The sequence below is a fragment of the Agelaius phoeniceus genome, chromosome 28, assembly GCF_051311805.1.
Source record: "Agelaius phoeniceus isolate bAgePho1 chromosome 28, bAgePho1.hap1, whole genome shotgun sequence".
Classification (NCBI taxonomy): Eukaryota; Metazoa; Chordata; class Aves; order Passeriformes; family Icteridae; genus Agelaius; species Agelaius phoeniceus.
In genome coordinates, this window is record NC_135292.1 from 845,720 (window position 1) to 859,397 (window position 13,678).

Genomic DNA, 13,678 nt, shown 5'->3' on the forward strand with positions numbered 1-13,678 from the left:
ATGGAAAATGGCCTCCATTTCTGGCCTCTCGCCCTGGCCAATAGGGTGGTGCCCAGCAAGAAATTTGCAATCATTGCTGGATTTCTCCAAATCTAAAGCTGCCAGTAAGAAGTACCCTGCAAGTCCTTAGAGCCCCAAAGGCCACTTTTCATTTCATTTGAACACCGTGGGGAAAGGACTTCTTTTTCCCATGGGAAATGGCCTGTGTTTGCAGCCACTCACCATGGCAGAAAGTGGGGAGCCAAGCTAGAGTGATACAATCTTTGCTGGATTCTTCCAAACCTAAAGTTGGCAGCAACCAGGACCCTGAAAGTCCTTAGAGCCTGAAAGGCCACCTTGAACACATTACTGAGACCCTGGGTTAAGGACATTTTTCCCATGGAAAATGCCCTTCATTTCTGGCCATTTGGCCTGGCAGGCAGGGCAGTGCCTAACGAGAAATTTGCAAACTGTGCTGGATTCTTCCAAACATAAAGCTGCCAGCAACTAGGACCCTGCAAGTCCTTAGAGCCCCAGATGCCACCTTTCATCTGATACCCAGAGCCTGGGCCAATGACTTCATTTTCCCCAAGGAAAATGGCCTCCATTTCTGGCCTCTCGCCCTGGCCAATAGGGTGGTGCCCAGCAAGAAATTTGCAATCTTTGCTGGATTTCTCCAAATCTAAAGCTGCCAGTAAGAAGTACCCTGCAAGTCCTTAGAGCCCCAAAGGCCACCTTGCATTTGATTTGCAGACCGTGGGGAAAGGACTTCTTTTTCCCGTGGGAAATGGCCTGTGTTTGCAGCCACTCACCATGGCAGAAAGTGGGGAGCCAAGCTAGAGTGATACAATCTTTGCTGGATTCTTCCAAACCTAAAGTTGGCAGCAACCAGGACCCTGAAAGTCCTTAGAGCCTGAAAGGCCACCTTGAACACATTACTGAGACCCTGGGTTAAGGACATTTTTCCCATGGAAAATGCCCTTCATTTCTGGCCATTTGGCCTGGCAGGCAGGGCAGTGCCTAACGAGAAATTTGCAAACTGTGCTGGATTCTTCCAAACATAAAGCTGCCAGCAACTAGGACCCTGCAAGTCCTTAGAGCCCCAGATGCCGCCTTTCATCTGATACCCAGAGCCTGGGCCAATGACTTCATTTTCCCCATGGAAAATGGCCTCCATTTCTGGCCTCTCGCCCTGGCCAATAGGGTGGTGCCCAGCAAGAAATTTGCAATCTTTGCTGGATTTCTCCAAATCGAAAGCTGCCAATAAGAAGTACGCTGCAAGTCCTTAGAGCCCCAAAGGCCACCTTGCATTTGATTTGCAGACCGTGGGGAAAGGACTTCTTTTTCCCATGGGAAATGGCCTGTGTTTGCAGCCACTCACCATGGCAGAAAGTGGGGAGCCAAGCTAGAGTGATGCAATCTTTGCTGGATTTCTCCAAACCCAATGCTGGCAGCAACTAGGACCCTGCAAGTCCTTAGAGCCCCAGATGCCACCTTTCATCTGACACCCAGACCCTGGGGACATGACTTCTTTTCCCCATGGAAAATGGGGTCAGTTTGGGGCCACTCGCCCCGGTCATCTGCTTCATTCCCTGTCTGAAATTTGCAAACTTGGCTGATTTTCTCCAAAACTAAACCTGCTGGCAACGAGAAGCCTGCAGCTCCTTAGAGCCCCAAATTTCACCTCTCTGCTGATACCCACATGATGGGGAAATTACTTCTTTTTCCCATAGAAATAGTATCCCTGTGCTGCAACTTGCCCTGGCAGAAAGTAGGGTGCCAAGCAGGAAATTTGAAAATTCTGCTGGATTTCTCCAAACCTAAAGCTGGCAGCAACTAAGACCCTGCAAGTCCTTAGAGCCCCAGAGGCCACCTTTCATCTGATACCCAGACCCTGGGCCAATGACTTCATTTTCCCCATGGAAAATGGCCTCCATTTCTGGCCTCTCGCCCTGGCCAATAGGGTGGTGCCCAGCAAGAAATTTGCAATCATTGCTGGATTTCTCCAAATTTAAAGCTGCCAGTAAGAAGTACCCTGCAAGTCCTTAGAGCCCCAAAGGCCACTTTTCATTTCATTTGAACACCGTGGGGAAAGGACTTCTTTTTCCCATGGGAAATGGCCTGTGTTTGCAGCCACTCACCATGGCAGAAAGTGGGGAGCCAAGCTAGAGTGATACAATCTTTGCTGGATTCTTCCAAACCTAAAGTTGGCAGCAACCAGGACCCTGAAAGTCCTTAGAGCCTGAAAGGCCACCTTGAACACATTACTGAGACCCTGGGTTAAGGACATTTTTCCCATGGAAAATGCCCTTCATTTCTGGCCATTTGGCCTGGCAGGCAGGGCAGTGCCTAACGAGAAATTTGCAAACTGTGCTGGATTCTTCCAAACATAAAGCTGCCAGCAACTAGGACCCTGCAAGTCCTTAGAGCCCCAGATGCCACCTTTCATCTGATACCCAGAGCCTGGGCCAATGACTTCATTTTCCCCAAGGAAAATGGCCTCCATTTCTGGCCTCTCGCCCTGGCCAATAGGGTGGTGCCCAGCAAGAAATTTGCAATCTTTGCTGGATTTCTCCAAATCTAAAGCTGCCAGTAAGAAGTACCCTGCAAGTCCTTAGAGCCCCAAAGGCCACCTTGCATTTCATTTGCAGACCGTGGGGAAAGGACTTCTTTTTCCCATGGGAAATGGCCTCCGTTTGCAGCAACTAACTATGGCAGAAAGTGGGGAGCCAAGCTAGAGTGATACAATCTTTGCTGGATTTCTCCAAACCCAATGCTGGCAGCAACTAGGACCCTGCAAGTCCTTAGAGCCCCAGATGCCACCTTTCATCTTCTACCCAGACCCTGGGGACATGACTTCATTTCCCCATGGAAAATGGGGTCAGTTTGGGGCCACTCGCCCCGGCCATCTGCTTCATTCCCTGTCTGAAATTTGCAAACTTGGCTGATTTTCTCCAAAACTAAACCTGCTGGCAACGAGGAGCCTGCAGCTCCTTAGAGCCCCAAATTTCACCTCTCTGCTGATACCCACATGATGGGGAAATTACTTCTTTTTCCCATAGAAATAGTATCCCTGTGCTGCAACTTGCCCTGGCAGAAAGTAGGGTGCCAAGCAGGAAATTTGAAAATTCTGCTGGATTTCTCCAAACCTAAAGCTGGCAGCAACTAAGACCCTGCAAGTCCTTAGAGCCCCAAAGGCCACCTTTCATCTGATACCCAGAGCCTGGGCCAATGACTTCATTTTCCCCATGGAAAATGGCCTCCATTTCTGGCCTCTCGCCCTGGCCAATAGGGTGGTGCCCGGCAAGAAATTTGCAATCTTTGCTGGATTTCTCCAAATCTAAAGCTGCCAATAAGAAGTACGCTGCAAGTCCTTAGAGCCCCAAAGGCCACCTTGCATTTGATTTGCAGACCGTGGGGAAAGGACTTCTTTTTCCCATGGGAAATGGCCTGTGTTTGCAGCCACTCACCATGGCAGAAAGTGGGGAGCCAAGCTAGAGTGATACAATCTTTGCTGGATTCTTCCAAACCTAAAGTGTTCGGCAACTAGGACCCTGAATGTCCTTAGAGCCTGAAAGGCCACCTTGAACATATTACTGAGACCCTGGGTTAAGGACATTTTTCCCATGGAAAATGGCCTTCATTTCTGGCCATTTGGCCTGGCAGGCAGGGCAGTGCCTAACGAGAAATTTGCAAACTGTGCTGGATTCTTCCAAACATAAAGCTGCCAGCAACTAGGACCCTGCAAGTCCTTAGAGCCCCAGAGGCCACCTTTCATCTGATACCCAGAGCCTGGGCCAATGACTTCATTTTCCCCATGGAAAATGGCCTCCATTTCTGGCCTCTCGCCCTGGCCAATAGGGTGGTGCCCAGCAAGAAATTTGCAATCTTTGCTGGATTTCTCCAAATCTAAAGCTGCCAGTAAGAAGTACCCTGCAAGTCCTTAGAGCCCCAAAGGCCACTTTTCATTTCATTTGAACACCGTGGGGAAAGGACTTCTTTTTCCCATGGGAAATGGCCTGTGTTTGCAGCCACTCACCATGGCAGAAAGTGGGGAGCCAAGCTAGAGTGATACAATCTTTGCTGGATTCTTCCAAACCTAAAGTTGGCAGCAACCAGGAGCCTGAAAGTCCTTAGAGCCTGAAAGGCCACCTTGAACACATTACTGAGACCCTGGGTTAAGGACATTTTTCCCATGGAAAATGGCCTTCATTTCTGGCCATTTGGCCTGGCAGGCAGGGCAGTGCCTAACGAGAAATTTGCAAACTGTGCTGGATTCTTCCAAACATAAAGCTGCCAGCAACTAGGACCCTGCAAGTCCTTAGAGCCCCAAAGGCCACCTTTCATCTGATACCCAGAGCCTGGGCCAATGACTTCATTTTCCCCAAGGAAAATGGCCTCCATTTCTGGCCTCTCGCCCTGGCCAATAGGGTGGTGCCCAGCAAGAAATTTGCAATCTTTGCTGGATTTCTCCAAATCTAAAGCTGCCAGTAAGAAGTACCCTGCAAGTCCTTAGAGCCCCAAAGGCCACCTTGCATTTGATTTGCAGACCGTGGGGAAAGGACTTCTTTTTCCCGTGGGAAATGGCCTGTGTTTGCAGCCACTCACCATGGCAGAAAGTGGGGAGCCAAGCTAGAGTGATACAATCTTTGCTGGATTCTTCCAAACCTAAAGTTGGCAGCAACCAGGACCCTGAAAGTCCTTAGAGCCTGAAAGGCCACCTTGAACACATTACTGAGACCCTGGGTTAAGGACATTTTTCCCATGGAAAATGGCCTTCATTTCTGGCCATTTGGCCTGGCAGGCAGGGCAGTGCCTAACGAGAAATTTGCAAACTGTGCTGGATTCTTCCAAACATAAAGCTGCCAGCAACTAGGACCCTGCAAGTCCTTAGAGCCCCAGATGCCGCCTTTCATCTGATACCCAGAGCCTGGGCCAATGACTTCATTTTCCCCATGGAAAATGGCCTCCATTTCTGGCCTCTCGCCCTGGCCAATAGGGTGGTGCCCAGCAAGAAATTTGCAATCTTTGCTGGATTTCTCCAAATCGAAAGCTGCCAATAAGAAGTACGCTGCAAGTCCTTAGAGCCCCAAAGGCCACCTTGCATTTGATTTGCAGACCGTGGGGAAAGGACTTCTTTTTCCCATGGGAAATGGCCTGTGTTTGCAGCCACTCACCATGGCAGAAAGTGGGGAGCCAAGCTAGAGTGATGCAATCTTTGCTGGATTTCTCCAAACCCAATGCTGGCAGCAACTAGGACCCTGCAAGTCCTTAGAGCCCCAGATGCCACCTTTCATCTGACACCCAGACCCTGGGGACATGACTTCTTTTCCCCATGGAAAATGGGGTCAGTTTGGGGCCACTCGCCCCGGTCATCTGCTTCATTCCCTGTCTGAAATTTGCAAACTTGGCTGATTTTCTCCAAAACTAAACCTGCTGGCAACGAGAAGCCTGCAGCTCCTTAGAGCCCCAAATTTCACCTCTCTGCTGATACCCACATGATGGGGAAATTACTTCTTTTTCCCATAGAAATAGTATCCCTGTGCTGCAACTTGCCCTGGCAGAAAGTAGGGTGCCAAGCAGGAAATTTGAAAATTCTGCTGGATTTCTCCAAACCTAAAGCTGGCAGCAACTAAGACCCTGCAAGTCCTTAGAGCCCCAGAGGCCACCTTTCATCTGATACCCAGACCCTGGGCCAATGACTTCATTTTCCCCATGGAAAATGGCCTCCATTTCTGGCCTCTCGCCCTGGCCAATAGGGTGGTGCCCAGCAAGAAATTTGCAATCATTGCTGGATTTCTCCAAATTTAAAGCTGCCAGTAAGAAGTACCCTGCAAGTCCTTAGAGCCCCAAAGGCCACTTTTCATTTCATTTGAACACCGTGGGGAAAGGACTTCTTTTTCCCATGGGAAATGGCCTGTGTTTGCAGCCACTCACCATGGCAGAAAGTGGGGAGCCAAGCTAGAGTGATACAATCTTTGCTGGATTCTTCCAAACCTAAAGTTGGCAGCAACCAGGACCCTGAAAGTCCTTAGAGCCTGAAAGGCCACCTTGAACACATTACTGAGACCCTGGGTTAAGGACATTTTTCCCATGGAAAATGCCCTTCATTTCTGGCCATTTGGCCTGGCAGGCAGGGCAGTGCCTAACGAGAAATTTGCAAACTGTGCTGGATTCTTCCAAACATAAAGCTGCCAGCAACTAGGACCCTGCAAGTCCTTAGAGCCCCAGATGCCACCTTTCATCTGATACCCAGAGCCTGGGCCAATGACTTCATTTTCCCCAAGGAAAATGGCCTCCATTTCTGGCCTCTCGCCCTGGCCAATAGGGTGGTGCCCAGCAAGAAATTTGCAATCTTTGCTGGATTTCTCCAAATCGAAACCTGCCAGTAAGAAGTACCCTGCAAGTCCTTAGAGCCCCAAAGGCCACCTTGCATTTCATTTGCAGACCGTGGGGAAAGGACTTCTTTTTCCCATGGGAAATGGCCTCCGTTTGCAGCAACTAACTATGGCAGAAAGTGGGGAGCCAAGCTAGAGTGATACAATCTTTGCTGGATTTCTCCAAACCCAATGCTGGCAGCAACTAGGACCCTGCAAGTCCTTAGAGCCCCAGATGCCACCTTTCATCTTCTACCCAGACCCTGGGGACATGACTTCATTTCCCCATGGAAAATGGGGTCAGTTTGGGGCCACTCGCCCCGGCCATCTGCTTCATTCCCTGTCTGAAATTTGCAAACTTGGCTGATTTTCTCCAAAACTAAACCTGCTGGCAACGAGGAGCCTGCAGCTCCTTAGAGCCCCAAATTTCACCTCTCTGCTGATACCCACATGATGGGGAAATTACTTCTTTTTCCCATAGAAATAGTATCCCTGTGCTGCAACTTGCCCTGGCAGAAAGTAGGGTGCCAAGCAGGAAATTTGAAAATTCTGCTGGATTTCTCCAAACCTAAAGCTGGCAGCAACTAAGACCCTGCAAGTCCTTAGAGCCCCAAAGGCCACCTTTCATCTGATACCCAGAGCCTGGGCCAATGACTTCATTTTCCCCATGGAAAATGGCCTCCATTTCTGGCCTCTCGCCCTGGCCAATAGGGTGGTGCCCGGCAAGAAATTTGCAATCTTTGCTGGATTTCTCCAAATCTAAAGCTGCCAATAAGAAGTACGCTGCAAGTCCTTAGAGCCCCAAAGGCCACCTTGCATTTGATTTGCAGACCGTGGGGAAAGGACTTCTTTTTCCCATGGGAAATGGCCTGTGTTTGCAGCCACTCACCATGGCAGAAAGTGGGGAGCCAAGCTAGAGTGATACAATCTTTGCTGGATTCTTCCAAACCTAAAGTGTTCGGCAACTAGGACCCTGAATGTCCTTAGAGCCTGAAAGGCCACCTTGAACATATTACTGAGACCCTGGGTTAAGGACATTTTTCCCATGGAAAATGGCCTTCATTTCTGGCCATTTGGCCTGGCAGGCAGGGCAGTGCCTAACGAGAAATTTGCAAACTGTGCTGGATTCTTCCAAACATAAAGCTGCCAGCAACTAGGACCCTGCAAGTCCTTAGAGCCCCAGAGGCCACCTTTCATCTGATACCCAGAGCCTGGGCCAATGACTTCATTTTCCCCATGGAAAATGGCCTCCATTTCTGGCCTCTCGCCCTGGCCAATAGGGTGGTGCCCAGCAAGAAATTTGCAATCATTGCTGGATTTCTCCAAATCTAAAGCTGCCAGTAAGAAGTACCCTGCAAGTCCTTAGAGCCCCAAAGGCCACTTTTCATTTCATTTGAACACCGTGGGGAAAGGACTTCTTTTTCCCATGGGAAATGGCCATTGTTTGCAGCCACTCACCATGGCAGAAAGTGGGGAGCCAAGCTAGAGTGATACAATCTTTGCTGGATTCTTCCAAACCTAAAGTTGGCAGCAACCAGGACCCTGAAAGTCCTTAGAGCCTGAAAGGCCACCTTGAACACATTACTGAGACCCTGGGTTAAGGACATTTTTCCCATGGAAAATGGCCTTCATTTCTGGCCATTTGGCCTGGCAGGCAGGGCAGTGCCTAACGAGAAATTTGCAAACTGTGCTGGATTCTTCCAAACATAAAGCTGCCAGCAACTAGGACCCTGCAAGTCCTTAGAGCCACAAAGGCCACCTTTCATCTGATACCCAGACCCTGGGCCAATGACTTCATTTTCCCCATGGAAAATGGCCTCCATTTCTGGCCTCTCGCCCTGGCCAATAGGGTGGTGCCCAGCAAGAAATTTGCAATCTTTGCTGGATTTCTCCAAATCTAAAGCTGCCAGTAAGAAGTACCCTGCAAGTCCTTAGAGCCCCAAAGGCCACCTTGCATTTGATTTGCAGACCGTGGGGAAAGGACTTTTTTTTCCCGTGGGAAATGGCCTGTGTTTGCAGCCACTCACCATGGCAGAAAGTGGGGAGCCAAGCTAGAGTGATACAATCTTTGCTGGATTCTTCCAAACCTAAAGTTGGCAGCAACCAGGACCCTGAAAGTCCTTAGAGCCTGAAAGGCCACCTTGAACACATTACTGAGACCCTGGGTTAAGGACATTTTTCCCATGGAAAATGGCCTTCATTTCTGGCCATTTGGCCTGGCAGGCAGGGCAGTGCCTAACGAGAAATTTGCAAACTGTGCTGGATTCTTCCAAACATAAAGCTGCCAGCAACTAGGACCCTGCAAGTCCTTAGAGCCCCAAAGGCCACCTTTCATCTGATACCCAGAGCCTGGGCCAATGACTTCATTTTCCCCAAGGAAAATGGCCTCCATTTCTGGCCTCTCGCCCTGGCCAATAGGGTGGTGCCCAGCAAGAAATTTGCAATCTTTGCTGGATTTCTCCAAATCGAAACATGCCAGTAAGAAGTACCCTGCAAGTCCTTAGAGCCCCAAAGGCCACCTTGCATTTCATTTGCAGACCGTGGGGAAAGGACTTCTTTTTCCCATGGGAAATGGCCTCCGTTTGCAGCCACTAACTAGGGCAGAAAGTGGGGAGCCAAGCTAGAGTGATGCAATCTTTGCTGGATTTCTCCAAACCCAATGCTGGCAGCAACTAGGACCCTGCAAGTCCTTAGAGCCCCAGATGCCACCTTTCATCTTATACCCAGACCCTGGGGACATGACTTCTTTTCCCCATGGAAAATGGGGTCAGTTTGGGGCCACTCGCCCCGGCCATCTGCTTCATTCCCTGTCTGAAATTTGCAAACTTGGCTGATTTTCTCCAAAACTAAACCTGCTGGCAACGAGGAGCCTGCAGCTCCTTAGAGCCCCAAATTTCACCTCTCTGCTGATACCCACATGATGGGGAAATTACTTCTTTTTCCCATAGAAATAGTATCCCTGTGCTGCAACTTGCCCTGGCAGAAAGTAGGTTGCCAAGCAGGAAATTTGAAAATTCTGATGGATTTCTCCAAACCTAAAGCTGGCAGCAACTAAGACCCTGCAAGTCCTTAGAGCCCCAGAGGCCACCTTTCATCTGATACCCAGACCCTGGGCCAATGACTTCATTTTCCCCATGGAAAATGGCCTCCATTTCTGGCCTCTCGCCCTGGCCAATAGGGTGGTGCCCAGCAAGAAATTTGCAATCTTTGCTGGATTGCTCCAAATCTAAAGCTGCCAGTAAGAAGTACCCTGCAAGTCCTTAGAGCCCCAAAGGCCACTTTTCATTTCATTTGAACACCGTGGGGAAAGGACTTCTTTTTCCCATGGGAAATGGCCATTGTTTGCAGCCACTCACCATGGCAGAAAGTGGGGAGCCAAGCTAGAGTGATACAATCTTTGCTGGATTCTTCCAAACCTAAAGTTGGCAGCAACCAGGACCCTGAAAGTCCTTAGAGCCTGAAAGGCCACCTTGAACACATTACTGAGACCCTGGGTTAAGGACATTTTTCCCATGGAAAATGGCCTTCATTTCTGGCCATTTGGCCTGGCAGGCAGGGCAGTGCCTAACGAGAAATTTGCAAACTGTGCTGGATTCTTCCAAACATAAAGCTGCCAGCAACTAGGACCCTGCAAGTCCTTAGAGCCACAAAGGCCACCTTTCATCTGATACCCAGACCCTGGGCCAATGACTTCATTTTCCCCATGGAAAATGGCCTCCATTTCTGGCCTCTCGCCCTGGCCAATAGGGTGGTGCCCAGCAAGAAATTTGCAATCTTTGCTGGATTTCTCCAAATCGAAAGCTGCCAGTAAGAAGTACCCTGCAAGTCCTTAGAGCCCCAAAGGCCACCTTGCATTTGATTTGCAGACCGTGGGGAAAGGACTTCTTTTTCCCGTGGGAAATGGCCTGTGTTTGCAGCCACTCACCATGGCAGAAAGTGGGGAGCCAAGCTAGAGTGATACAATCTTTGCTGGATTCTTCCAAACCTAAAGTTGGCAGCAACCAGGACCCTGAAAGTCCTTAGAGCCTGAAAGGCCACCTTGAACACATTACTGAGACCCTGGGTTAAGGACATTTTTCCCATGGAAAATGGCCTTCATTTCTGGCCATTTGGCCTGGCAGGCAGGGCAGTGCCTAACGAGAAATTTGCAAACTGTGCTGGATTCTTCCAAACATAAAGCTGCCAGCAACTAGGACCCTGCAAGTCCTTAGAGCCCCAAAGGCCACCTTTCATCTGATACCCAGAGCCTGGGCCAATGACTTCATTTTCCCCAAGGAAAATGGCCTCCATTTCTGGCCTCTCGCCCTGGCCAATAGGGTGGTGCCCAGCAAGAAATTTGCAATCTTTGCTGGATTTCTCCAAATCGAAACATGCCAGTAAGAAGTACCCTGCAAGTCCTTAGAGCCCCAAAGGCCACCTTGCATTTCATTTGCAGACCGTGGGGAAAGGACTTCTTTTTCCCATGGGAAATGGCCTCCGTTTGCAGCCACTAACTAGGGCAGAAAGTGGGGAGCCAAGCTAGAGTGATGCAATCTTTGCTGGATTTCTCCAAACCCAATGCTGGCAGCAACTAGGACCCTGCAAGTCCTTAGAGCCCCAGATGCCACCTTTCATCTTCTACCCAGACCCTGGGGACATGACTTCATTTCCCCATGGACAATGGGGTCAGTTTGGGGCCACTCGCCCCGGCCATCTGCTTCATTCCCTGTCTGAAATTTGCAAACTTGGCTGATTTTCTCCAAAACTAAACCTGCTGGCAACGAGAAGCCTGCAGCTCCTTAGAGCCCCAAATTTCACCTCTCTGCTGATACCCACATGATGGGGAAATTACTTCTTTTTCCCATAGAAATAGTATCCCTGTGCTGCAACTTGCCCTGGCAGAAAGTAGGGTGCCAAGCAGGAAATTTGAAAATTCTGCTGGATTTCTCCAAACCTAAAGCTGGCAGCAACTAAGACCCTGCAAGTCCTTAGAGCCCCAGAGGCCACCTTTCATCTGATACCCAGAGCCTGGGCCAATGACTTCATTTTCCCCATGGAAAATGGCCTCCATTTCTGGCCTCTCGCCCTGGCCAATAGGGTGGTGCCCAGCAAGAAATTTGCAATCTTTGCTGGATTTCTCCAAATCGAAAGCTGCCAGTAAGAAGTACCCTGCAAGTCCTTAGAGCCCCAAAGGCCACTTTTCATTTCATTTGAACACCGTGGGGAAAGGACTTCTTTTTCCCATGGGAAATGGCCTGTGTTTGCAGCCACTCACCATGGCAGAAAGTGGGGAGCCAAGCTAGAGTGATACAATCTTTGCTGGATTCTTCCAAACCTAAAGTGTGCGGCAACTAGGACCCTGAATGTCCTTAGAGCCTGAAAGGCCACCTTGAACATATTACTGAGACCCTGGGTTAAGGACATTTTTCCCATGGAAAATGGCCTTCATTTCTGGCCATTTGGCCTGGCAGGCAGGGCAGTGCCTAACGAGAAATTTGCAAACTGTGCTGGATTCTTCCAAACATAAAGCTGCCAGCAACTAGGACCCTGCAAGTCCTTAGAGCCCCAGATGCCGCCTTTCATCTGATACCCAGACCCTGGGCCAATGACTTCATTTTCCCCATGGAAAATGGCCTCCATTTCTGGCCTCTCGCCCTGGCCAATAGGGTGGTGCCCAGCAAGAAATTTGCAATCTTTGCTGGATTTCTCCAAATCTAAAGCTGCCAATAAGAAGTACGCTGCAAGTCCTTAGAGCCCCAAAGGCCACCTTGCATTTGATTTGCAGACCGTGGGGAAAGGACTTCTTTTTCCCATGGGAAATGGCCTGTGTTTGCAGCCACTCACCATGGCAGAAAGTGGGGAGCCAAGCTAGAGTGATACAATCTTTGCTGGATTCTTCCAAACCTAAAGTGTGCGGCAACTAGGACCCTGAATGTCCTTAGAGCCTGAAAGGCAACCTTGAACATATTACTGAGACCCTGGGTTAAGGACATTTTTCCCATGGAAAATGCCCTTCATTTCTGGCCATTTGGCCTGGCAGGCAGGGCAGTGCCTAACGAGAAATTTGCAAACTGTGCTGGATTCTTCCAAACATAAAGCTGCCAGCAACTAGGACCCTGCAAGTCCTTAGAGCCCCAGATGCCGCCTTTCATCTGATACCCAGACCCTGGGCCAATGACTTCATTTTCCCCATGGAAAATGGCCTCCATTTCTGGCCTCTCGCCCTGGCCAATAGGGTGGTGCCCAGCAAGAAATTTGCAATCTTTGCTGGATTTCTCCAAATCTAAAGCTGCCAGTAAGAAGTACCCTGCATGTCCTTAGAGCCCCAAAGGCCACCTTGCATTTCATTTGCAGACCGTGGGGAAAGGACTTCTTTTTCCCATGGGAAATGGCCTGTGTTTGCAGCCACTCACCATGGCAGAAAGTGGGGAGCCAAGCTAGAGTGATGCAATCTTTGCTGGATTTCTCCAAACCCAATGCTGGCAGCAACTAGGACCCTGCAAGTCCTTAGAGCCCCAGATGCCACCTTTCATCTTCTACCCAGACCCTGGGGACATGACTTCTTTTCCCCATGGAAAATGGGGTCAGTTTGGGGCCACTCGCCCCGGTCATCTGCTTCATTCCCTGTCTGAAATTTGCAAACTTGGCTGATTTTCTCCAAAACTAAACCTGCTGGCAACGAGAAGCCTGCAGCTCCTTAGAGCCCCAAATTTCACCTCTCTGCTGATACCCACATGATGGGGAAATTACTTCTTTTTCCCATAGAAATAGTATCCCTGTGCTGCAACTTGCCCTGGCAGAAAGTAGGGTGCCAAGCAGGAAATTTGAAAATTCTGCTGGATTTCTCCAAACCTAAAGCTGGCAGCAACTAAGACCCTGCAAGTCCTTAGAGCCCCAGAGGCCACCTTTCATCTGATACCCAGACCCTGGGCCAATGACTTCATTTTCCCCATGGAAAATGGCCTCCATTTCTGGCCTCTCGCCCTGGCCAATAGGGTGGTGCCCAGCAAGAAATTTGCAATCATTGCTGGATTTCTCCAAATTTAAAGCTGCCAGTAAGAAGTACCCTGCAAGTCCTTAGAGCCCCAAAGGCCACTTTTCATTTCATTTGAACACCGTGGGGAAAGGACTTCTTTTTCCCATGGGAAATGGCCTGTGTTTGCAGCCACTCACCATGGCAGAAAGTGGGGAGCCAAGCTAGAGTGATACAATCTTTGCTGGATTCTTCCAAACCTAAAGTTGGCAGCAACCAGGACCCTGAAAGTCCTTAGAGCCTGAAAGGCCACCTTGAACACATTACTGAGACCCTGGGTTAAGGACATTTTTCCCATGGAAAATGCCCT